The sequence below is a fragment of the Camelus bactrianus genome, chromosome 4 (assembly GCF_048773025.1).
Source record: "Camelus bactrianus isolate YW-2024 breed Bactrian camel chromosome 4, ASM4877302v1, whole genome shotgun sequence".
Classification (NCBI taxonomy): domain Eukaryota; kingdom Metazoa; phylum Chordata; class Mammalia; order Artiodactyla; family Camelidae; genus Camelus; species Camelus bactrianus.
The window spans coordinates 91252155-91278181 of record NC_133542.1 but is presented as its reverse complement, the minus strand read 5'-3'; the positions used below and the strand labels follow the sequence as shown (position 1 = coordinate 91278181).

Below are 26027 nucleotides of genomic sequence, written 5' to 3'. Positions count from 1 at the left end.
GAAGTACAAGAGGGCAAGCCAAAACCCAAGGGTATATTTGAAACCTCTGCTATCATCATGTCCACTAACATCCCAATGACCAAAGCAAATCACAGGGTCAGTTCCAACATCAGTGGGACAGAAATTTGTACGACTTCTAGCAAGAAGAACCACAGTCATCTGTCTAGCATACATGAGGTCCTGGGTTTGATTCCCAGCACCTCCATCAAAAAAAATAAACAAATAAACCTAATTACACACACACACACACACACATACACACACACACACACACAATCTGATGTAGAGAGGAACCACAGAATCACATGGCAGAGGGTGGGAACACAAGGAAGACTGAAGAACTGGGAACAATAACACAATCTCCCAAAAGTAACATGAATTCACTATTAACCAATAATATAGTAACATTTCTGTTTTTATACTTAGCCAGTCTGAAAAGGAGGACACTAAGGAAATAGGACAGGAGGAAGGAGGAAAAGTTGGATCTAAAAATGTGTAGCATTCTAGACACTGCCTATGAGGGAGGAAGGGCTGGAGGAGGTGCCACAGTGGAGGTGTCTGGAAGAGAACATAATAAAACAGAACACCCTCATGAGTGAAATTCACTGCTGAAAACTCAGAATTGAAGAAAAACAAGATAAGACAAGAGGAAGATATGGTTACATGAGCATAAAAGAAAATCCTAGAGAAAGACAAGTTTTAAGAAACCTGCCCAGAGGAATGAAACTGTTCAGGCACAATGTGTTTCTCCACTTGAAACTGGTATTTCACAGATGACCATTCCTGGTCTATTACCTATGGCTTATGATTCATAATCTGAAGAGACTGCAAATTCCTATGAGAATCTCTCTGTAAGAATCATTTCTACAAGAAAAACAAGTGTGTGTGTGTATGTGTTCAGATTTATTTTCAAACCAGGCAGATCAGAAACTTCCTAGAATTTGAGCCTTGAACACAGGAATACAAAACTGGCAAGAGCTCACTCATCCTTCTGGTTGTCCTGATGAGGCTATGTCATGATTAATGCTTCCCAGATTCTCAGAGTTGCCCTGTATTTGTGACCCCTCTAAAGATCCCTTTTGCACATTTCCTCCAACTCTGTGAACCATCCTTTGATCATATATATATATATATTTTGCTTAAATGAGTTAAAGTTTATTTCAAATTATAAGTCAAATAATTGAATTCAGAGAACTGTACCAGGTACAGGTCTATTTCCTATGTTCAATCCTGCAAGGAGACGAGAGAGAAGGAGAGAGAGCACTAAAGATGCCTTGAAGCAAATAACAAGGGATGCCATCACTCAAGAACCTAGTATCTAAAATCATTTCATGAAAATCACTGTTACTATAGCAACGCTTCAGTGTGCATTCAGTGATTTTATATCAACACTTTAATGTAACACAACTGTATTTGGCCTTGATTCCTTTCTAAATACAGATTTTGTCTCATAAAATTTATTAGAGCTGACCAACCAAGTAAATTTACTGTTTCCTCTAAAATTTCTATTGAAATGACACTATAAAGAAAAGCCCTCCATGTTTGACCTCCCACCACCACCATCATTCTATACACATACACACACTCATAATATCCACAAGAGCCCCAGCTCCTGTCACCAGAATCTGTTCTAATGACCCAATATGGTTAATATCCCTCTCATTAAATGATAAATTAAAAACCATCAAAGTAATGAGATTTCTAAATAAAATATGACAAGTTGGAGAGAAAGTTCATCTGGAAGAGTAACTGTGTAAGAGCCAACAAAATGCTGAAGAAGAAGAACACTAGTCAGACAAGCCATGACCATAGGGAAAGCCAAGGTGAATGACAGCAAAGTAACGCACGCAGCCCAGGGAGGGAGAGCCCTAGGGACAGGTGTACCCTTTCCACATCACTTTGAGCTACACAACAGCACTTCATTATCTGCACCCAAAACAAGTTCAGGCAAACTTTGATCAGCAAACTGTTTCCAAGGCCATATGGGACCACTGAGCACCATTAATGTGCTACATGATTCTGAGATTCCATGTCTCATTAATTCAGAGATGAGCTGCACAGAAAATAAATAAAAGAGGAAATAAAGAGGTGAATCCACACATACTGGGGTCAACAATGTTTTCACATCTTCAAAGAACTGAGAGAAAGTTAAGTTAAATCCAGTAATAAAAAGAAATAGATTCTACATACACAGGGTCCAAAGGATCAAAAAGAGGAAGTACAAAGAACAAGCCTTAACTAAGCTGCAATCCTTCCAACCTCAGCAAGGCCTGGAAAGGGTGACACTGGGCAGCAAAGAATGGGAGAGTGAAGAGTAGGGAAAGGACAAAGATTCTGTGATTAAAGAAACAGAGTTGGACACTCATGTTGGTTTGCCTCAACTTCACAGGAATATCCTACGAGCTTGGCTGAAGTGGAAGTAGGGAAAAGAAAGGAGGAAAAGTGGGATAAAATGGAGAAGAAAAAGAATTTTTAAATTCTACAAAATCATATTAATGAAAATTATGGTATGAGTTTAGTAATAGATGGCTCAACAGAAGTATAAAAGGGAGTCCATGACAGACTCCTGTGTGTGTTAGGATTTAGCTCACCTTAAGTGTGGCATTTCAAGTGAATAAGATATAAAGGCTTGTTTAATAAGTGAGTTGGGGTATTCAGTTAAAAATTGAAAAAATAAAGATGGATCCCTACCTCACAACATGCCACAAAATAAATGCCAGTTATAATAAAGACCTTAAGTCAAAAACAAAAGTATGTAAGTACCAAAAGAAAATATACGAATGTATGAATGAGGATGGCCTACTTAAGCAAAATATAAAATCCAGAAACAATAAAGGAAAAAGAAAGAATGCCCAATTTGGCTTCATAATTTTAAACCTCTGTATGATGAGAGATACCATAAACAAAGTTGAACGATTTAAAGGTCTAAATTTATAAAGTATTTGCAAAATAAGTAACAAATATGTCAAGAACAAAAAGAGAAGCAATCCAATTTTTCCTGTGTACAAAGGAACACTGGCAGAAACTATTTAGAATTTCTCATTTTCATTCTGTGCTGCTTCTGTAAAATTTTATTATTTAATTGGGCATGTAGTTACACAAAATAAAGCTTATAATTCACAACCTCCCTTAAAGCTTAGTCACCTGTGGCATGTGACTGAATTCTGGCCAGGGAGGTATAGGGAAGGGTCATGAAAGAGCTTCCAGGAATTTTCTTAATAGCCACTAGGTATGGGTCCTTGACTCTCCATCTTACTGCCCAAAGTGCAGATGCTTCTGTCTTGGACCTGAGATCAAGGTGAGAAGTTGGATTTGAACAGGAAGAGTGACCCCCTTATCCTGTGGAAGAAAGTCAAGACCTGTATGCATGTAGACGAGTGGCAGTAAGAGGGACGGAAAGTGAGCAACATAATGCTTATTGGCCTCAGTCTTTTGATGAGGTAGCAGAAAACAGTCAGTTAAGAGTAAGGGAAGTGAGAACATAAGGACAGTGGTACTGAAATGGAATAGTTGTTGAAGACAATGAAGGAGGAACCTGACAACAGCCAACTGACAAAATGAAAGGGGAGTGCTGAGAGCCCAGCAAGGGTTCAAGGCCATAGATATGCAGGGGTGCCAATCTGTAAGGTTTATTGCAAGACGTACTGATTTTTTTTCTAACATTGATTAACTAATCCAAAGACAGGAGTAGAGGAAGCAAACTGTGGCACTGATCCTGGGTTAGGATACAGTAGAGTGGGGATTAGCAGTAGGATAAAAGTAAAAGAGGGTCTCTGTGGGAGAATATTTTAGGTGATCAAACATGACGTTCGTGGAGAAGAAAGCAAGCCCAGGAAGGGGTTGTTAAACTGGGAGGAAGTGGAAAGAGCACGGGACTGGAAATCTTGACAATGCTAAAAAACAGAGAGTGGAAATGAAGCTATGAAAAAGCTGAGGGCTGGGATCAAGATACTTAGTTTTACTTGAGTCTTCTAAGATGGAGGTGTTCTAAAAGAAGGCAAGTTCCAGAATATGACCACACAACAGACAAGAAGTGTAACACAGTGGTTAAAAGCATTCTCTTTGCAGCCAGAGAGAATTTCTGTTATTGATTTTATTATTTATCTCACTTAGCCTTGGTTTCTTCATCACACCTAGTTCATAAGATTGTTGTAGGGATTAAAATACAGAGTTTTGTTCAGTGCCCAGGACATACCAAGCTCTCAATAATTGAGTTTTAACATTGTAAATCAAACTACACTTCAATAAAAAATAAGAATTTTAAAAAATAAATAAAAATAAATTTTAAATAACTGACAGTTTTTAAAAAGAAAAAAAACACACAGGTGCCCTACTATTCTGCCTACTATTAGTGAAGATGGACCTTATTGGGTAGAAAAATGTACTACCTTTAATAATGATGCTAACTTTGCCTATGGGCAGTAAACATTTCCAAATTGTAAGCAAATGCCTAATTAAAAAAACAAGTAAATAGCTTAATCCACTTCATTTTCCTTGATTGAAAATATCGGAGAATGAGTGCTTGTTATGGTGAGCAGTACTTCTGGAGGGTGTGCCTATTACAAATTAATTAAGTCATAAAGCACAGTAGAAACTCAGACCCTTCAACTAAGCCAATATTTTGAAAAGAAGGAAGAATTATTTTTAAATGAAAGAAAAAAGAACCTATTTGCAGATAACCAGTTAAAAATAATAATAAGTAAAGACAACAGAGCTAGTGTGCCTGGAGATGGAAGAATTATTCTTGGTAAAGTTGGAGAGGACATCAGAGTTACCTAGTGCAGTCAGCATGTTACTGTCAGAGAGTTTCCCCTACTCCATACGCCCTTATCAGCCCTCGCTCATCCTGTAAATTATTACCTGAAGTATGGGAAATGTATGCTTGTATATCAAAGATATAAAATAAACCACTTTAGCAGAATCCCTTACGATGCAGCTGGAGAACAGGTACAGCCCCTTGTCATGGGCTAAAGGAGTAACTGCAGGCTTGTTATCTGTTATGCTTGAGGGCACATGGTTTGCTCTGTGATATACTAAAATCCATTTAACTCAAATGGCTTTAGGCCACACAGCTAAAAGGCAATGCCTGATGTCCAGTGCTTAGTACATAGTAGGTACTCAATGAATGTTAATATCCATTTGCTTATTTATGCAGCCAACATTTACTGAGTGCCTAATATGTGCCAAACATTGTTCTATTCTTAAAAATAGAGCAAACACATTTTTAAATTTTGTCTTTATTTTGGCGGTTTTTTTGCATTATAAAAGTAATACATGATTGTTGCAAAAAGTGAAATAACACAAAGCTGTATCAAGCTTTCTTTATGGTCAGATATGGGATCAAATAGTTTAAATGTTCCATGAACATATGGGGGGAGTACATCTTCTCTATTCAAATATGAGGGTCCTTCTTCTCTATACATGAGTGCACACCTGGGTGCTTATATGCACGTGTGCATGCACACACACACACACACACACACACACATTTACTTATTGTAGTGTTCAGTTACTATATGTCCTTATTATCTGCCTCCTGGAGATGTCTAATTTTAATATCTACATATTAAAATTTCTCACTATAATTATTTTATTTATTTCACCAGTCAATAAAAATTAAAATGAAAGAATCACACAATGAGTTGAAAAGCAAGAGCTAAAATCCTTTGTTAAGCACCAAATGAATCAGAAAAAACATTAAACAATTTCTGTCAATAGAACTGTCTATAGCTAAGTACACTGTGAATTAAGTCACAAGATTTTTTTTTTCTTCAGAAAAATTCTTTTCCTGTCAATGTCTAATTAAATCCCTCAAGCACAAGAACTACATATCAGATCATTTACCTATTCCCAGTCTGCGAGTCATAATTATTTCCCTTGGCTCATTGTTAATGTGGGCTTTTGTATGGTTGAAAATGACTATGCAATTAGGTAATTCTGTTAAAAAGACAAAAATTAGGTTTTTCTCTCCAGAAACAGAAGCCATATGAATACAGTGATGAGAGACTAAAAAGCAATTCAGAAACACTTTTAATTATAATACAATGTCCAAAGTATCTGCCTGCATTGTTCATCTTTAAGGTCTGTTGCTTTTCATTTTGGTAACTCCTCCTTGGATTTTAAAGGAGAGGACAATGTGAAAAACACAATTACATTATGTGTAGAGAGTAGCCCCATCCAGGAAGCAATGAGCCACAGAAGGAGAGAGGATGCCCTGTCGACCATCTTTGCTATTAGTCACACTGGTTTAAAACCTCACAAGTTTTCTGGGGATAGAACACACGGAAAACAGGAGGGAAGGACCCAGAGGGCAGATACTATGATAATGATAGGGGTTTACAATTATACAAAATGTTTACTTTCCTTACAGGCACAACAACTGAGTTAGGATGTTAATCTGCTCCTGGCCAAGGGACTGGGAGTTCAATCTTGAAGTTTACTGTTGCTCCGAACCTTTGTGAAGTGAATTCACCTAAACTGTCACCTAAAGTGTTTTTCTACTTTAAAACATAATAGTTTCAATACTATACAGTGCAGGTTTATGATACAAATGCCCGAAACTATTTGAGAACCAAGATGGAAAGCCCAGAACATATGTATATTCTTATAGTCACTGAACTATTAGAACATTAGGGAGATTCTGTAACTAATAGGAAGGAAGAAAGAATGACTCAAAGTAGGAGATTCAGCTGAAGTTCTTCAGTATCATAAATCTCCACTGTATAGTATTTGGAAAACTAAAATTGGGTTCTTCCTATCCTTGGAAATTCCATGCCCCAGTGCCCTCCAGATAACAAAGTCATGTTGGTAACTGCTGCACATTTCTTAGGGTTGCCATCTAGTGAAGGATAAGTAGAATCAAGTGAATCATGTTCAATCTCAGAGGAACATAGGCTGCTTTACTGACCTTGATAACCATCTGAATGAGACTTGAGACCTATTTGAATTTGCCATGAGAAAAGTTCAAACAAGTTATCTCTTTTGAAATTTTCTTCTTTTAATGTAAAACATTTTAATAAGTCAAAACCAAATAAAGTATTTTTAGATATCTTAACTCTGCCATATACTTATATTTTGGTTGTCATTTCTCCACATTATTTGATCTTTCATTGATTTGACACCAGTCTGTGCTTTATCTTGTGGTGTTAGCTTCTAAAAAACAGATCAACTTATACATGGATTTATTTTCCCCCAAATTATTTTCTGGTTCATGATGTTAACATATTCAATAAATCCTTCTATAGTAAAATAATAATAATAATAATAGTTTATTAATTAATATAGAAACTACCACTGCTAGCTCTTATGTTTGGAGGAGGGGCTAAATTATTTCCTTTCTCAAAATTGTTTTGAACTAAAAGTAATTTGTTTTGTCAAGAATGCTATTTGGTCCTAAGGCACATTTGGCATCTACTAAAATAAATCTTACGCCTGCTGCCACTGAGGGAGGGGAGATGGAAAGGGCAGGAGGGCAGAGAGAACTAGCATGTTTTGTCATTCTTCACATCAGAAACAAGAATTCCATTGAATAGATTAGACCAATTCCACAAGAAAATTTCCTTTGAAAACAGCTATTTGCCATAATCACCATAGTTATTTACTGACCATCTACCAAGTGCTTTACCCTTATGATTTAACAGTAATCCTACGAGGTAGATGTATTGTGTCCTGTTTCACAGGTGAGAAATCCGAGAATCAGAGAAGTTAAACAACTTGCCAGTGTCACAGCTGCTAAGTGATAGACTTGGCATTTTAACTCCGCGACTTCAAAGCTTCTAGGGTTGTCATCCAGGATGTCGGTCCTTTGGGTTAACATGAGAGACTAAGAAAAATCAATACTGGCCATTGAGGATAGATACAGGTATTTCTCCAAGAGGTAATATTAAAATCACTTTTAGACGGGCAGCCCTAGAGCCCCAAGTATATTACAGGAACCTTCCTCACAGCCCAATGTCTGGGAGTCCAAGCACAGCCCCAGCAGGTTACTGGGGAGCTGCACTCACCCCTGCAATCCAGCATGATGCCCTCATCCATCCAGGTGGAGCAGCAGCCAGCAGGCGAAGTCTTTGTTGTCCAGATCTTGCCAGGCCCAGGTCCCTGTGACGAGCAAGCAGCTCCTGCTCTCTGAGACGGTCTCTCTGAGCCTTCCATGACTTCAAGCCCCAGGGGTGTCCTCACACCACCACTACCACCATCACTACCACCCTCCAACCAGCCCAACTAGTCCCCAGCACAAACCTCTCATGAGGGTGCCTCGAAGTCTCCAGTGGGCTCCTGGGGAAGGGCCTGGGGCTTACCCTCCTCTATCCCTAGCCATCTGGAACCCAGGACTCCTTCCAGGGGTCACCATCTCTCTTCTCCACCTCCTATGGCTCAAGCCCCTATGGGCAGCCTCTGACACCCAAGGATGCCACAGAGCCCTAGGGGCACTCTCACGATGAGGATCCCAGGGCAGCTCCTGCCCCCAACTCAGTACAGAGACCTAGCTCAGCTCTCTCAGCCCATCTCCACAGGAAGAGAAAGGAGGGAAAAGTCAGGCAAGAGCTTCACAGGGGCTGGAGCCACAGCCCCTGGACCCTTCCCCCTCCCACCCACCTCTGCCCCCTCCTGGAGGGGTGCAGTCCACATCTGCCTGGTACTTTCTCCCAGGCAGGCCAGTGTATTCCACCTCGCTGCTGTGGGGAAGGAATGTAAATTAAAACCCAAAGTGCCAAGCCCTGTGTCCAACACTTTAGATACTTTATTTCACTTACTTCTTACAGTTTTAACCCTTGATTTTACCTCGAAGGAAACTGAGGCTCCAAAAAGCCAGCCAGAGCAGGGAGGATCCAAACAGATCCAGACATGCTGGGTCTCTGATCTTCGGCCCTTTCCACCTCCCCTCGCTCAGTGGCAGCAGATGTTTTACTGGAGTAAGTCATTTTTCAGCTGTACTTTCAGTTGGGAAGCACATACTTTTATGAAGGGGGCTGAGGGAAGGGGACATCCAAATAAGATGTCCCAGCCTTCAAGAGTCACTGCCTTCACCTTATGGTCATTCGCAGCTTGCCTTCCAACATACTGTGACTGAAAGTCAAGGCTCAGTAACCAACTTGAAGGAGATGTTCTGTGTGGATACGGGAGGAGGTACCTGGACGTGAGGGAAGAGCTCCAGCTTCTGATTCCTATCCTCCACCCCCTACCCTGGTCTGAGAAAGAACTACCCTGAGTTGTAAATTCCTCAAGTAAAGTGAAACTAAGCCCACCTACCTTATGGCATTGCTGCCAAGGTCGGTGACTGTCACAAAGGGAGCCTCGGTACTGTTTATTTAATGCCTCCCTCTATACCCAGCAGACCGTACTTCCTAGGCCCCAGCAGGAGGAAGAAAATCTCACCTTGAAGGAACCAGTTTCTAGGTCTCATGGTAAACCCAGCATGAGAAATCCTTTTGTCCCCAAAGACCTCCCCTTTCCTAACTGCTCACCCACACACCTAACACTCCCTATGCCCATCTCCCTTTCACAAACGAGTTCCCATCTCTTTCTCAAAGAGGGGACACCACTCTGGTGTTCTTCCCACCACCAGGAACTGGAAAACAAGCTCTGCCTTTACAGAAAGAACACTATGCTCAGCAGGTCAGCCTGGCAAACTGGAGTTCCAAAATGATGAAAAGATTCCTGGAGGGTTTTGCGGTGTTTTGGAGAGTGCCTCTGGGCAGATCACACACCATGACAACTTCTTTCCAAATTGTGACGATTCAATCACGTCTTCTACAAAGGACTGACTTTTTACAACTAACATCAGTGGTAGCTGCCCTTGCTCAATTTCCCCCAAATCTTGACGTGAGTTTGGGATTGTGTTACAGAGACAAATGCATAGCTTTCTGAACACTGCTTCCATTCCATGGCACCTGTGAACCAGCAGCCAGGCACAGGCAGGAGGTGAGCAGGCCCCTGCTGATGGTTACGCTGGAGTTGGAAATGCTTTTTGCACACTGAGCCCAAGGAAGGCAGAAGCTTCCATAAACCCATCCCCACCAGCTGTCAAAGGCAGAAAAACAAACAGCTGAAGGAGGAGTGGAGGTCTCACACTCTAGTCTCCCTAATTTACATGACTTTCTGCTAGCAATTGTATTGTTTTCCCTTGAAATTCTTCTCTCTAATCATAGTTTCTCATTATCAGGGAAGTGGGACAGCAAGAGGGAAAGAAAGAGATGCTTACTTCATACTAAAAATTTTCCCATCAGGTACTGCTTTAAATCCTTTAACTAATCCTTTAAATAATTCATATGCAAAAAAAAAAAAGATCTAGACACAGACCTTACCCTTGTCACAAAAATGAATCAAAATGGATCATAGATCTAAATGTAAGATACAAAACTATACAACTCCAAGAGGATAACATGGGAGAAAATCTAGGCAACAATGAGTTTGGGTGGGGCAGGGGCAAGGGATGAGTTGTACTTCATTAAAATTAAAAATCCTTTAACTGAGGACAAAATTTTTTGTTGTACAAATAGAACTGAAATGCAAGTTCCTATCTGAAAGAGATAACACTGAAATTGAAATTCATACCAAAGTATAAAAGACTAATGGCAGATCCTTGCCTAGGTCACACGGTTTCGGTTTCATTGTTATGATGCAAGTAAGGAGAAAGGAGATGAGAGCACCCAAGTATAACTACTCATTTACAAGAAATGAGGAAGAAAAAACATGTGTGACATGTACAAGGAATAGAGCCTTATCCTAGGGATAAACACACCACTTCCACTTAGCATCCTGAACGTATGCATTCTCTAATGGACACGAGGAAACCCCATGGTTCAGGTCTTAAAATCAGATTAAAATTTCCTTGTTAACAACAGCCAAGGTAGTCTCCATAAATCTCAGGTCCGAACCAGCAATTAATTCATAGTAATAAATATTCCCATGATTTTTAAGGTTCAATTATTAATAAAAAAAGATATTTTAATATTAAAGTATATAAACTCAGTATTTGACTCAATTTAGAAAAATAAAAAAAGAAATAAAGGCAAAAACAAAAAGATTATAAATCCATGAAAGTAAATAACAAACGCAAGAACTACTTTTCCAAAAATTAACACTTCGTAAGTATTCAGCAAACATAATCAAGAAAAGGACGGAGAAGATGGCGGAGTAGAAGGACGCTCGCAGGTCACCCTCTCCCACAAATACACCAAGACCCACATCTACAGACCCACTCAGCCAACCAGAGCACCTGCGGAACTCCGACAGAACATCGCCCTCTTCAAAAGATAAAGACGACAAAAATCTGGTAGGAGAAAAGGAAAAAAGAAAGAACAAAAGGCAAAGCAGAGCGGGACGGGTCCCGCGGGGAGGGAGCGACAAAGGAGGACTGGCGCTCGCTCGCTGCGTCTCCCCTCTCCAACTGAGAGGCCAGCGGGACGGAGGGGGAGCCTCTGAGGCTTGGATCTGTACAGAGCAGCCCTTGACTAACAGAACTAAGTTAAACGGGCACAGAGCGTCCCCCCGACACCCAGCCTGAGACGCGGGCTGGCAGCGGCGGGCAGGGCCAGGCTGCACAAGCCGGGCGGAGGACGGGGGCGGCTGCACAGAGGCAGCCCCGAGGGAACGCAAGGGGCTGCACGCTGTGACTGTGGGTGCACAGGGCAGAACAACCTGGGCCCTCCATAAAACAGCAAGGTTGATGTGCTCTCGGGGGAAGGGTGCACACCCCCATCTCTGAAAACCCGCGGAAAGTTTTCGGGGGAAGAGGGGCGGGGCTCAGGGACAGCCGCCATATCCTCCTCGCTGAGCACTCAGGCGGGGGCGGGGCGAAACCTGCATCCGCACGGAAGGGCTTAGCCTCAAAGGCCAGACTGAGACTGGCCTGCAGCCCGGGGCAGATAGGATCCTTCCATCCTGGTCCCTCAGAGAACTTGCTCCACAAAGACAAACAAGGAGCTGGGTTTTGGCTCGGAGCAGGGACAGGGCTGTCCCTCGGTCTTCCCCGAGCCCACCTGCGGAGCGCGACCAGGGCAGAGCGCGCAGCCGCACAGAGAGCGGAGCTACCGGCGGCGCAGGTAGAGCGAGAGCGGCCCCCCCACCTTTCGGACAGGAACACAGCCCCTGACCGCGGTGCTGGGAGGGGGCACGACCCGCCCTCCTACCTGGCCAGTCTGCAACATCTGACTGCGGCATCCGGAAGGGCAGCCACCCGCCCGCCCAGAGCAGAGAGCTGCACCTGACCCAGTGTTAGGAGGAGGCGCGATCGGCTTGCTGACAGGTGCTGGGAGCAGCACAGAAGAGGGCGCCAACGGAGGGCCTCTGAAAACAGCAAGCTGAGCTTCCAAAACAGGACGAAGACAGAAAGACTTCACATTAAAAACACACAGACTCCAGGAGAACACCGACAAACCCCTCCCCCCCCTTTTTTTTAAATCTGTTTTTACCTGTTCTATTTTCTGTTACTCTCTTAATTTTTACTTCTTAATTCATTTCCATTTCTCTTGGGTTTTGATGTCCTGCTATTGATTAGACACAGGTTTCAAATACATCTATTCATCTCCCCCCCCCCCTTTTTGTAAAGGTTTTAAAAGGACATCTCAACCCGATTAATACTCTGCTTCAACTCACTCTTCTATTATTCATTATACACTGTTTTCAAACCCTCTTTCTCCCTTCTTTTAAAATTCTTTCTCTCTCTTTTTTTTTCTTTCTTTCCTAAGTTCTATTCCTAAATAGGCATCAGATAGATAAAATCCTTAAAGACCAAAATAAACAACTGATACTCCATAAACCACAGTGCCAAAGAGGTATGAGCAAGATGAAGAAGCAGAAAAACCTTTCCCAATTAAAAGAACAAGAGAAATCCCCTGAAAGAAAGATCAACGAAATAGACATCGATAGCCTACTAGATCAAGATTTCAAAAAAGGAGTGATCGAATTGCTGAAGGAATTAAAAGAGATAGTGTTTAGAGATATAAAATATGTCAAAAATGAAATTGAAGCTATAAAGAAGAGCCAAGTAGAATGGGTAAACTCATTGACAGAGATGAGGAATGATCTAATAGCTGTGCAAAGCCAACTAGATAATGCAGAGGAATGAATTAGTGATCTAGAAGACTGGGCAATAGAAAGCACCCATTCAGAAGAACTACAAGATAAGCAAATAAAAAATAATGAAAATAGCATAAGGGACCTATGGGATAATATAAAGCGTCCCAATCTTCGCATAATAGGGGTCCCAGAAGGAGAAGAAAGATCAAAGGGGATTGAAAAGGTTTTTGAAGAAATCATGACTGAAAACTTCCCAAACTTAAAGAAGGAATCAGATATCCAAGTACAGGAAGCTCAGAGGGTCCCAAACAGGAAGAACCCAAATAGACCCACACCAAGACATATCATAATCAAGATGGCCAGAGTCAAGGATAAAGAAATGATTCTAAAGGCAGCAAGAGAAAAGCAAAGAGTAAGTTACAAGGGAACCCCCATAAGGCTCTCAGCTGATTTCTCTACACAAACACTACAGGCCAGCAGGGAGTGGCAAGATATATTAAAAGCCCTGAATGAAAAAAAGATGCAGCCTAGGATCCTTTATCCAGCAAGGCTATCCTTGAGGATAGAAGGAGAAATAAAGAGTTTCACAGACAAAAAAAAAAAAAAAAAAAGCTGCAGGAGTTTAGCAACACTAAACCCATGCTAAAAGAAATATTGAAAGGGCTATTCTAAATAGAAAAGCAGCAGGATGCTACAGAAATGAGAAACACACAACTGGAAAGGTGGTAACTCATGAATTACAAATAAAGTAAACATGAAATTATAAAAGAAGACATACAAATTACTGAGAGTGGGAGAGGGAGGCAGGGAAATATAGGATTTTTTTTTCTTTCTTTTTAAAATTTTTTTAACAGTAGGATGGGTTTGAGATTATGTTACTATCAGTTTAATAAAAACAGTTATAGTAATGGGTTGATAGATTTACAAAAAAGGGTAACCACAAGCCAAAAATTTACAAAGGAGTCACAAAAATTAAATAAAATCCATGATAATACAAAGGAAAATTACCAAATCACAAAAGGAAGAAGAAAGGAACAAAGAGGATATACCAATTCAGCCACAAAGATAAGTTCAAAATGGCAATAAACACACATCTATCATTAATTACTGTAAATGTTAATGGACTAAATGCTCCAGTCAAAAGACACAGAGTGGCAGACTGGATAATAAAGCAAAAACCTTCAATATGCTGCATACAAGAGACCCACTTTAGGGAGAAGGACACATATAGATTGAGAGTGAAAGGATGGAAAATGATATTCCATGCAAATGGAAAAGCCAAAAAAGCAGGTGTTGCAGTACTGATTTCAGACAAAATAGACTTTAAAACAAAGGCCATAAAGAAAGATAAAGAAGGACATTTTATAATGATTAAAGGAGCGATACAAGATGAGGATTTTACACTCGTTAATATATATGCACCCAATATGGAGCACCTAAGTACATACAAGAATTACTAACAGAGATAAAGGGGGATATTGATGGGAATACAATCATAGTTGGAGATTTTAACACTGCATTAACATCACTAGACAGACCTTCCACACACAAAATAAACAAGGCAACAGAGAAATTAAATACTACAATAGAAAAACTACATTTGGTGGATATTTTCAGAGCATTACACCCCCCAAAAATAGGATATACATTCTTTTCAAGTGCACATGGAACATTTTCCAGGATCGATCATGTACTTGGGCACAAAAGAAACCTCAACAATTTTAAGAAGATAGAAATTATCTCAAGCATCTTTACTGACCACACTGCCATGAAACTGGAAATCAACAACAGAGAAACAAAGGAGAAAAAAAGGAAAGCATGGAGATTAAACAATATGTTATTGAAAAAACAATGGATCAATGAGGAAATCAAAGCTGAAATTAAAAAATAACTTGAGACTAATGATAATGAAAGCACAACCACTCAAAACCTATGGGACACAGCAAAGGCAGTGCTAAGAGGGAAGTTTATAGCGATACAGGCCTTCCTCAAAAAAGAAGAACAATCTCAAATAAACAATTTAACCCACCACCTGAATGAATTAGAAAAAGAAGAACAAAAAGCCCCAAAAAGCAGCAGAAGGAAGGAAATAATAAAGATCAGAGAGGAATTAAATACAATAGAGATTAACAAGACCATAGAAAAAATCAACCAAACCAAAAGCTGGTTTTTTGAAAAAGTAAATAAAATCGACGAACCTCTGGCCAAACTCACAAAGAAGAAAAAAGAGAGAGCACAAATTAGCAAAATAAGAAAGGAAAATGGAGAAATTACAACAAACAAAATAGAAATACAGAATATCATACAAGAATATTATGAAAAACTATATGGAACCAAACTGGATAACCTAGAGGAGATGGACAAGTTTCTGGAAACATACTGTCCACCAAAACTGAATCAAGAAGAATCTGAACACTTGAACAATCCGATCACTAGAAAGGAAATAGAAATAGCAATTAAAAACCTCCCTACAAATAAAAGTCCAGGACCGGACGGCTTCACCGGGGAATTCTACCAAACATACAAAGAAGAACTCATACCAGTCCTTCTCAAACTCTTCCAGACGATTGAAAAGGAGGGAATACTCCCAAACTCATTCTATGAAGCCACCATCACCCTGATACCAAAACCAGGCAAAGACACTACAAAAAAAGAGAATTATAGGCCAATATCACTGATGAACATAGACGCCAAAATCCTCACCAAAATTTTAGCAGATAGAATCCAACAACACATAAAAAAGATTATACATCATGACCAAGTGGGGTTCATCCCAGGGACACAAGGCTGGTTCAACATACGCAAATCAATCAGTGTAATACATCACATCAACAAGAGAAAGGACAAAAACCACATGATCATCCCAATCGATGCAGAAAAAGCATTTGATAAAATTCAACACCCATTTATGATAAAAACTCTCGCCAAAGTGGGTATAGAGGGAACATATCTCAACATAATAAAAGCTATATATGACAAACCTACAGCCAGCATAGTACTCAACGGGGAAAAACTCAAAAGCTTCCCACTAAAATCTGGGACAAGACAAGGATGCCCACTATCACCACTCCTATTCAACATAGTCCTGGAAGTCCTAGCCACAGCAGTCAGGCAAGAGAAAGAAATAAAAGGGATCCAAATTGGAAAAGAAGAGGTAAAAGTGTCATTATATGCTGATGACATGCTACTATATATAGAAAACCCTAAAAGGTCCACACAAAAGCTACTAGAGCTGATTGAGGAATTCAGCAAGGTAGCAGGTTACAAAATTAACGTTCAAAAATCAGTTGCATTTCTTTACACTAACGATAAATCAACAGAAGAAGAAAGTAAAGAAACAATCCCCTTTAAAATAGCACCCAAAGTAATAAAATATCTGGGAATAAATCTAACCAAGGAGGTGAAAGAATTATACACAGAAAACTATAAACCATTAATGAAGGAAATTAAAAAAGACTTTAAAAAATGGAAAGATATTCCATGCTCTTGGATTGGAAGAATCAATATTGTTAAAATGGTCACACTGCCCAAGGCAATCTACAGATTTAATGCAATCCCTGTCCAATTACCCAGGACATATTTCACAGAATTAGAAAAAATCATAATAAAATTTATATGGAACCATCAAAGACCTAGAATTGCCAAAGCATTACTGAAGAGAAAGAAAGAGGTTGGAGGAATAACTCTCCCAGACTTCAGACAATACTATAGAGCTACAGTCATCAAGACAGCATGGTATTGGTACCAAAACAGACATATAGACCAATGGAACAGAATAGAGAGCCCAGAAATGAACCCACAAACTTTTGGTCAACTCATCTTCGACAAAGGAGGCAAGAATATACATTGGAATAAAGACAGTCTCTTCAGCAAATGGTGTTGGGAAAACTGGACAGCAGCATGTACAACAATGAAGCTAGAACACTCCCTTACACCATATACAAAAATCAACTCAAAATGGATCAAAGACTTAAACGTAAGACAAGATACAATAAACCTCCTAGAGGAAAACATAGGCAAAACATTATCTGACATACATCTCAAAAATTTTCTCCTAGAAGAAATAAAAGCAAGAATAAACAAATGGGACCTAATGAAACTTACAAGTGTCTGCACAGCAAAGGAAACCAGAAATAAAACAAGAAGAAAACCTACGGAATGGGAGAAAATTTTTGCAAGTGAAACCAACAAAGGCTTGATCTCCAGAATATATAAGCAGCTCATATGACTCTAAGAAGAAAATAAACAGCCCAATCCAAAAATGGGCAGAAGACCTAAACAAGCAATTCTCCAAGGAAGACATACAAATGATCAAAAAGCACATGAAAAAATGCTCAATATCACTAATTATCAGAGAAATGCAAATCAAAACTACAATGAGGTATCACCTCACACCAGTCAGAATGGCCGTCATTCAAAAATCCACAAATGACAAATGCTGGAGAGGCTGTGGAGAAAGGGGAACCCTCCTACACTGCTGGTGGGAATGCAGTTTGGTGCAGCCACTATGGAAAACAGTGTGGAGATTCCTCAAAAGACTAGGAATAGATTTACCATATGACCCAGGAATCCCACTCCTGGGCTTGTATCCAGAAGGAAATCTACTTCAGGATGACACCTGCACCCCAATGTTCATAGCAGCACTATTTACAATAGCCAAAACATGGAAACAGCCTAAATGTCCATCAACAGGTGACTGGATAAAGAAGATGTGGTATATTTATACAATGGAATACTACTCAGCCATAAAAACCGACAACATAATGCCATTTGCAGCAACATGGATGCTCCTGGAGAATGTCATTCTAAGTGAAGTAAGCCAGAAAGAGAAAGAAAAATACCATATGAGATCGCTCATATGTGGAATCTAAAAAACAAAAACAAACAAACAAACAAAAACAAAGCGTGAATAAAGGACAGAAATAGACTCACAGACAGAGAATACAGACTTGTGGTTACCAGGGGGGTGGAGGGTGGGAAGGGATAGACTGGGATTTCAAAATTGTAGAATAGACTACACTGTATAGCACAGGGAAATATACACAAAATGTTATGATAACTCACAGAGAAAAAAATGTGACAATGAGTGTGTATATGTCCATGAATAACTGAAAAATTGTGCTGAACACTGGAATTTGACACAACATTGTAAAATGATTATAAATCAATAAAAAATGTTAAAAAAAAAAAAAAAAAGAAAAAAGAAGAAACACAAAATGCAAGATATGAGAAATGGACCAAAAACAACAGAAATCTAAATTTCCCCCCCAAAAAGATGATGTGTATAATCTTTTCTTACATCTCTCAAAAATGATTACAGGGGATTCAGGTCACATCAGGGAGAGTAACTTTCTCCAAAATCTCCTCCTCCCTCCTCTCCAGACCACTTGACCACTTGAAAGCTCCCACTTCCCAGATGTCTCAAGGTCTTCACCAAATGTTCACTTCCTGTATCTTCTTTCTCCTCTCTCTCTCCCTTTTCATTATGTAAAGTGGTTTAGCTTCTCTGACTTCTTTTTGTTCCCTCTTCACTTCTCCCCTTACTTAAATTCTCTAACACAAAGGACATCCAAAGCCAAAATCCTGACCCTTCTCTTGATTTTCAGGTCCCTTTTGCTCCTCCTCTTCTCCTGGTATTTTATGTCTGAAGTCTGGGTTTCAGGCCACAAAGCACTCACACATGAGTTAATCTATAAACCTTATCTTCCATCCCCACCTCATCAAAAATGTTTCCTGGTAAACAAGTTTATACTGCATAACACAGGGAACTATATCCAATAAAACCTTGTAATAACCTATAATGAAAAAGAATATGAAAACAAATATGTGAATGTATATGTATGACTGAAACATTATGCTGTACATCAGAAACTGACACAACACTGTCAACCAACTATACTTCAATTTAAAAAAAAAAGTTTTAAAAAATGTTTCCTGGAGTTCAAGTCAACGCTTGAGAGAGTAGCCCTCAGAAACCAAGAAGGTTGATTCCCAGAACTCAAGGATGGTTCAATATTTGGAAACTTAATATAAGATGCCATATCAACATAACACACAAGAGAAATCATGGAACTTCAATGGCTGCTGAAAGACATTTGTAAATACAAGCAGGAAGTTGCTATGTACAACAGTTTTGAACAAAATGCAGTTGATATCTCTGTGAAAGAGCGTGATCAAGATTGGGGGCAGAGAAAATCTACTTTTCTAGATCTAGTGGTAGGGAAATCAGATCCAGGACATGAATTACCTTCATTTGTGTCATCCTCAGGCCCACGGGAACCTGTTCGAGGCCTGGAATTAAGCCTTGCAGGGTGTCTTTCTCCTCTACAGCAGGCTGCAGAACTGATATGACTTGTTAAAACTATTAGCCATTTTTGGCTTTACTGGCTACTAAATACAAATAACTGAATGTTGATTTCATCCCCTTGTAACGTTACTTTTTTTTAAATAAAACTTTTTTCTCACATTCCCAAATACACACTTACTGCAGCTAATTAGAAATATGCACAACATAATAAAATTTAAGTTACCCAACTTCTTACTATCCAAAGACCACAAATTAACATTTTAGTATATTTTCTCCCAGCATGAGTTTGGGAATATAAGCACTCTTGATGTTTAATAAAGACATAACTTTGTCACTGGTGTTAAAAACAACTACTTCAGTGTCCCAGACAACTCAGTGGGACACACAGAGGCTACTAGATTAAAGAATTTTAACACCTTCTCAAGGCAAGAGATTATACATTTGTCTGCCTCCAAGACACAGGGGCATTAGATGTTCTCCCACTGGTAGCAGAGTGAATTTCTGTATGTGGTCTGGAGAAATGCTCTACCAGATGTTTCAAAATAATCAGGGTCTAAGAGATGTACACACACATGAGCGTATACCAGCTAAGAACGTCTGCCCTAGGAAATTCATAGATGATTCATCTGTATGGAAGCGTATACATGGGAAGAGGGTCCACAGCTCTCACCAAATTCTCAGAATCTGTGACTCCTTCAAAACATCAGCAGCACTGGTTTGTAAAGTTCTTTCCAGCTCTAATATCCTGTACTACTTGAGGTTGAGGCGCTTGTTCTGCCTGCTTAGATGACAGAAGCACTGAAACAGCTGGAGGACAGAGGTGAAGCTGGGTTCTTTTATCGGTAAGAGGCTTTGGGGGAAGCTGGCCCATGAAAAATGCACACACAGCCCTTTATCTTCTCTGTGGATCATTTATCTCGCTTTGACGGTGCTTCCTCTAATATTGAGCCAACAGAGAAATAACAATTATGTCAATGTAAAAATTATGCCACTTTTCAAAGACATACCCAGGAGAAGCAGCTCCTAGTGCTACTTCTAGGTCTGCCTGCGACTGGAACAAGAGTTACTAAGCTTGGGGTCACCTTAAGAAATGGGAGGGAATGAGCCAGCTAGCATATTTCCAATGCCTACCATACACTTGATATGTCCAAGACCCTCACCTTCTTAGTGCCAGAATCAGACCTCAACCCTGGCACTAGCCAATTTTAGAGTCTATTTAACCTCCAGATCAAATGGCCTCCCCTATCAATCGTGTATGTTTTGTATTCTTATCTACACCCTGGCTTTCTGTCAAACTTCTATCCTAATTAGGAGATCAGTTAAACATACATAGGGCCTTATTTTAAAAACCCCTCTATTTTATTTTAAAACACTGATCCTGAAACATAGAAGAGTTACATAAAACTTCTTCCCCAAAAAAGCTCTGGAATAAAGGATAAATTAAGAATTTAATGTTCAAAGGCTGCCATCTGGTGGCCAAAGATAGCAATCCCTCTAAAAATAGAGCATAGGAAAGGTAAGGAAAACCTCAGCAGCTCTAATCACCCTGTTTGTTAGCAGATTGATAACCTGGAGCGTCATGTGGGAAAATATTAACATGTTTATGTTCCACTAATTCTGATACATGAGCGATGTATGCTCATAGACAACAGCAGCAGGACATTTATCACAATGTTTCCAAAAGCCAGATGCAGCCGCACCAGACCACACATTTGACATGTAAATCCAGCTGCAAGAAAGAGTTGTTTCCTATAATGCTTTCAAGGTATGACACAAGGTTTCACTCATTCAACAAAGTTTTATTGGGATCCTATTACGTTCTAGGTACACTAAACTTTACTGGGCACATGATGGAGAATCAAAGAAACAGCTTCTGTCCTAGAGAACCTCATGGTCTGGTGAGAAACAGGGTCCCCACCCTGTAACGCTGCACATGTGAGCCTCAGCCTCAGGGGTGAGTGGGTAAAAGCTTCTGCCTGAATAAGGTGCCTTTCCTCATTCATATGGGACATATATTAATAGCTTCTTAGGTGGGGTATTCAGACAGGTGTGCCTACTGGGGCCTCTCTACAAAATCTTAGGTCTCTTCTCTAATGCCTGACAAGCTAGAGGGATCCCATTTTAGTATTTGACCTACTTTCTCCCCTTGTTCTGTCATGAACATTTTCCTCTTTATGGGTTCTTAAAAGCAAAAGTAATCGTTTTCCAATCCCCAGTCACTGGACAATTCTCTAGGTATTCACAACCTTGAGAATACTTGTGACAGTAGAAATACTATCAGTAGTAGATAAGAAACTAGCTCTCACCTGGCTTCTCAGGCAACTCCCAAAGCCCATTCCTCTGCCCTGGCCCTGGCCTCCTACCCTAGAATGCAGCCAACGAAAGAGCAGCAGAGGCTGGTGATCTCCTAGTGAGCCAGGACATGGAGCTGCCTCAGGACCCTGGCAACTCCAGCCAGCGCAATAGGAGTACATCCTACAGCTTCTGGAGAAGTTTCTGCAAAAGGTCCTTGCATAGTAACTATTCAGTTTGAACATGATAGTTTTTCCTCCAGTCAAGGCAAACAGTACAGGTCCGGGGTGGGAGCTGTGGGTTGTGTCAACTTTCAACTTGTAGCTGCCAGAAACCCATGACTGTTTGCCTCCTTTTTAGGCTTAGATCCCATCAACATCAGGGTGGGGTCAAGAGAGCTTCCAGTGTGTTGGGATGATCCATATGGTCCATGTGAGAGGTAAATATCTATTATTTTGCAAATTGCTCTTCCATGTTCCAAGTAATTCTAGTGAGGCCATCAGTCCTGTGATCCTCCTTCCCTCACACCTCAAGATGGTCCTATTGCTCAAGATGGCCAGAGTATGTCATCCTCCTAAGAAACACAGTGACTAGTCGAGAGATGAGTATGTGACCTAAGCAGAAAGAGTCAGAGCCCTTTCTATACTTTGGCAGGAATGTCAAGGAAAAGGATTGCCCTCTCTCTGAGGCATGTGGCTATTTTTATCCTCCCCACCCCCATCCCTGGAGCGAGTCAACACAGGAAAGCAGAACTAAGAGATGGAAAGGAAATGCTCCAGTGATGTCATTTAAATCCCTAGATTCGGCTATGCATTTTGCTCCCCACATGGGTCCAGAATCAGCATTAAGTGGGGCAGATGAAGACATCTTTTAAAACTTACTTTACAGGTGAAGGCATGGATGTAAAGAATCTCTTGTGTTTTAGAAAGCTCATCTGCCAATTTTGGTCTTAGGAAAAAAAAAAGGAGACCTTGGGGACTGAACAATAGAATCTAACCAACTGGAGTCTGAAGACTCGAATCTTACAAATAAGATGTCAATACCTTGCAAGCAACTGGGAAGAGTTAAGAAGATGACTTCAGTACAAGAAAAGATCTGGTTTAAATTGCTAAATGAGCCCCTTAAACCTCCAAGTCCCAGCTGCCTCCTAAAAAAAATGACAAAGTTGAAATAGATGGTCTCAAAATAAACTTGCAAAATGGAACAAGCAAAAGGAATTGGGTAGAAAGTGGCCCAGAATCCCAGAACTCCTTTCCCACTGCCCCATGTCCAGGCTATTTCCTTCCCTGAGGTCGAGGTAGAGAGCAGCTGCCAAAAGGGTGACTCTCAGGCATTTGAGGATGTCACTGATTGATGAGTCATTTTACAATTGCTTACATAATACTCACCTACCAGCCCCTCCCTGAGTCAGACTCTAAAACCCAAAGTTCATTCCTTAGTGGTAGTCTGTTGGCTTAAAAAAAAAAAGTTAACAGATTAAGATATAAATACTAAATTACTCCATTTCAGAGTCTGCCTAATGGACTTTGAGAGTCTCTCCCTCCAGCCCTGACTTAAGATCTGCTGAAGGTCTGTTCTTCATGCCCTCGTATAAGGCACTCACTTGCTCAGTTTCCAGTTGCAGTTCAGCTCTGACGGTCACATCTACCTACGTTCTCTTACAGCAACAGAAGAACTCAGTTATAAACGTGCCTTCTTGACTAGAGTTTAAAGTATCCATCCATATTCAACTGCTTTATTTTGATAAAACTGCTGCCTTGCCTGGCTATGACGGAGCCAAGATAAAAGAAGACAGTGGAGAAAATTTCTCCCTAATGGAGAAAATATTACGATCTGGCATCATAAATGTGATTTACATGTTTTTCGTCAATTTTTTTCATGCCAGTTTGCCGTGTACTTTGAGAAGACTCCACTCACTTTTAATGCAATGATAAATGATAAAATTCCTATATAACATAGACAAAGAAAGTAATTTTTTTTCTAGTATTGTCAGTAATAGCCCACCTAGGGGAGGGTGTGGCATGGGGTCTATATACCTCAATATTTCACATCCTTTTTCTGGCCCCTCCAAGTCATTATTTACACCTGTTCTAAAAGAGCTATTATTATTCAAGCTCACTGAGTAGCCTGGCTAAACAAAGAATTTAGAGGTGGTTACCTCACTTCCAAATTTTCCTTCATTATATCTCACATACTATACTGTCTGTGATAGTCTCTTTGGTTGTAGTTTCTTATCAAATATCCTCATCCTGATTTTAACACTGATATATTGAACTATATAACATTATTGATTAGGTGGAAAGTTAAATTGAATGCTTTTGCAATATCTTTTTTTTTTTTTAAGTTCACTGAGCACATAATCTGAAGTTTAGTTAAATGTTCTGTAATTCTCAAGTGCACTGGCTGGGGCCTCTAAAATCTCTGCATTAGTTTGGCAGTACAAGCTGCTACAAGCTGTACTGGGTCTTCAGTACAGTTTGTAACATTAACAGACTGTACACAAGAAATACTGCCACTCCCACTGTCTTGCGATACGGTCATGATGCAGCTGATCTATTTGTGCAGATGATCAGTACTGTTTCCCCCTACACATTCATTCTGATAAAGCATATTTAATGCCTTTTAGATAGCTTATGATGAGCCTGTCAGCCAAGGTTCCCAAACCCCTCAGATCAGAGGATTTCCCCGTTTCCCAAGACTCCTGCCTGAGTGTGGAGGCTAAACTGGAGCCAGCAGTTCCCGGGCCCGAATTCCATCTCCAGCCAGAGGCCCCCAGGTTGTGCATATACCAAAGGACTGAGGGAGGAGCACTGAGACCAAAGGAGAGCATCCCAGAAACACCCTGGAGGTGGTCTCGCCCCTCGTCCTCCATGGTGATCCCAGACACCTCCTGACATCCTAGAAGCATGGTGATGACCCTTTTCTCCAGAGCAGAGGTTCCTAAGGTGCGTCCACAGACCCGTACGGAGTCTATGAAAGCAATTTAGGGACTTTATAAACTCCCTATTAATGTATATAAAATGTGTATATATACCTTATTCTGGGGAGTAGGCTTCATGGCTTTCATCATATTTTCTGTAATCTAGTCTACAGAAGAGCTCTGACGAAGTCTCCAAGTTGGGGTTACTGGGACAGAGAGAGACAGTTAGGCCAACTCTGTCACAGATGAGCCCTTGAATCTCTGATATCTAGCCACATCCAATGAATATGATAAACTGCCAGATGCCACATTCCAGGAAGTGTCCCTGAACCCACAGAGACTCTTAATGACCATCCCAAGTATAGTCTGGTCTGTGGAGGGACTTTTAGTACCTGGATATCAGAGACAAACCCAGAAAATGGAAAACAAATATGCTCTGAGCCTAAGGCAGGCTGCATTCTTTAGGGTCCCAAGCCAAGCTTCTGGATGAGAAGAGAGGATGGGCTCCCACTGAAGAGCAGTCATCAGCTCAACTGGCTCCTAAGAGCCTGGGGACAGAAGCAGTCCCTCCAACCCCTGCAGAAAGGGAAGGATGGTCACTACAGCCAGTCACTCTCCCTCATCTAATGCCCAAGGTCCTCCTGGATCCTGAAATAACATTGACCCTGCAGAGGGAAGGAAAGCCCACAATTGGCCAAGAAAGCCAACCAGAAAACGAAGAATGAGTCCTAATCTAGCAGCTTCAGAAATATCAGGTGCTTTGAAGCTAAGGGCTCATTTAAACTGTGGTTCTCAAACTTTAGTATGAATAAAGATCACCCTGAATGTTTGCTATATAATGCAAACTGCTAGGCACAAGGAATTGTGATTCAATAGTTCTGGGTAGAACTTAGGTATTTACGTCTTTTAAAAGGAAATTAGTAATTCTGATCCCTGGAGTCCATGTAGTATACCTTTAGAAACAGAGTTTCTAGGGATTCCAAGGCACCAGATGTGGAAACGTGGATACATCAAGTGAACCTTCCTTCCCAATCCCCACCACTGCCCCCACCAAAATAAAAGTAGGGACTTCTAGCTACCACTTATTGAGCCCTTCTCTGTGCCAGGTACTATGCTAAATCTTTTACACGGATTATTTTATTTAACACTTATAACCCTTAAGTTCAGAAAGTATAAGTAACTTGCCTAAGATTCCTCAGATCTGAGTACCAAGACAGGACTGAGATCCAAGTCTGAATCCAGAGTCTGTTCTTAACCAACAATCCCATGATTTTGAAAAGAGTTACAATGCCTAATACCTGATGACACCTGAAGCCACATCCCCTCCACAGCTGGGCTGAAGGAGAACCCCATGGGCCACGGCATTACTTACTTACTGCAAGCGCTGCAGAAGAGGAAGTAGCCAATTGGGCAGGCTCAAAGGTCCAGGGTTGAGCCAGACAGAAGGAACTATGGATAAGCTGGGCTGACAAGGTAAGGACTACATTC

General features: G+C 40.5%; 1 protein-coding gene across 4 annotated transcripts in view; it reads right to left on the bottom strand.

Moving 5' to 3' along the window:
* Positions 1-26027, bottom strand: part of APTX (aprataxin) — a 205870-nt gene that overhangs the window by 163001 nt on the left and 16842 nt on the right. Inside the window, exon 9 of one of the 4 annotated variants that reach the window (XM_074363171.1) lies at positions 1-26027. This exon is cut by the window's left edge and continues 22033 nt beyond it. The exons of the other annotated variants lie outside the window; for them this stretch is intronic. The gene's annotated coding sequence lies outside the window, so the exon portion shown is untranslated. 4 annotated transcript variants of the gene reach the window in all.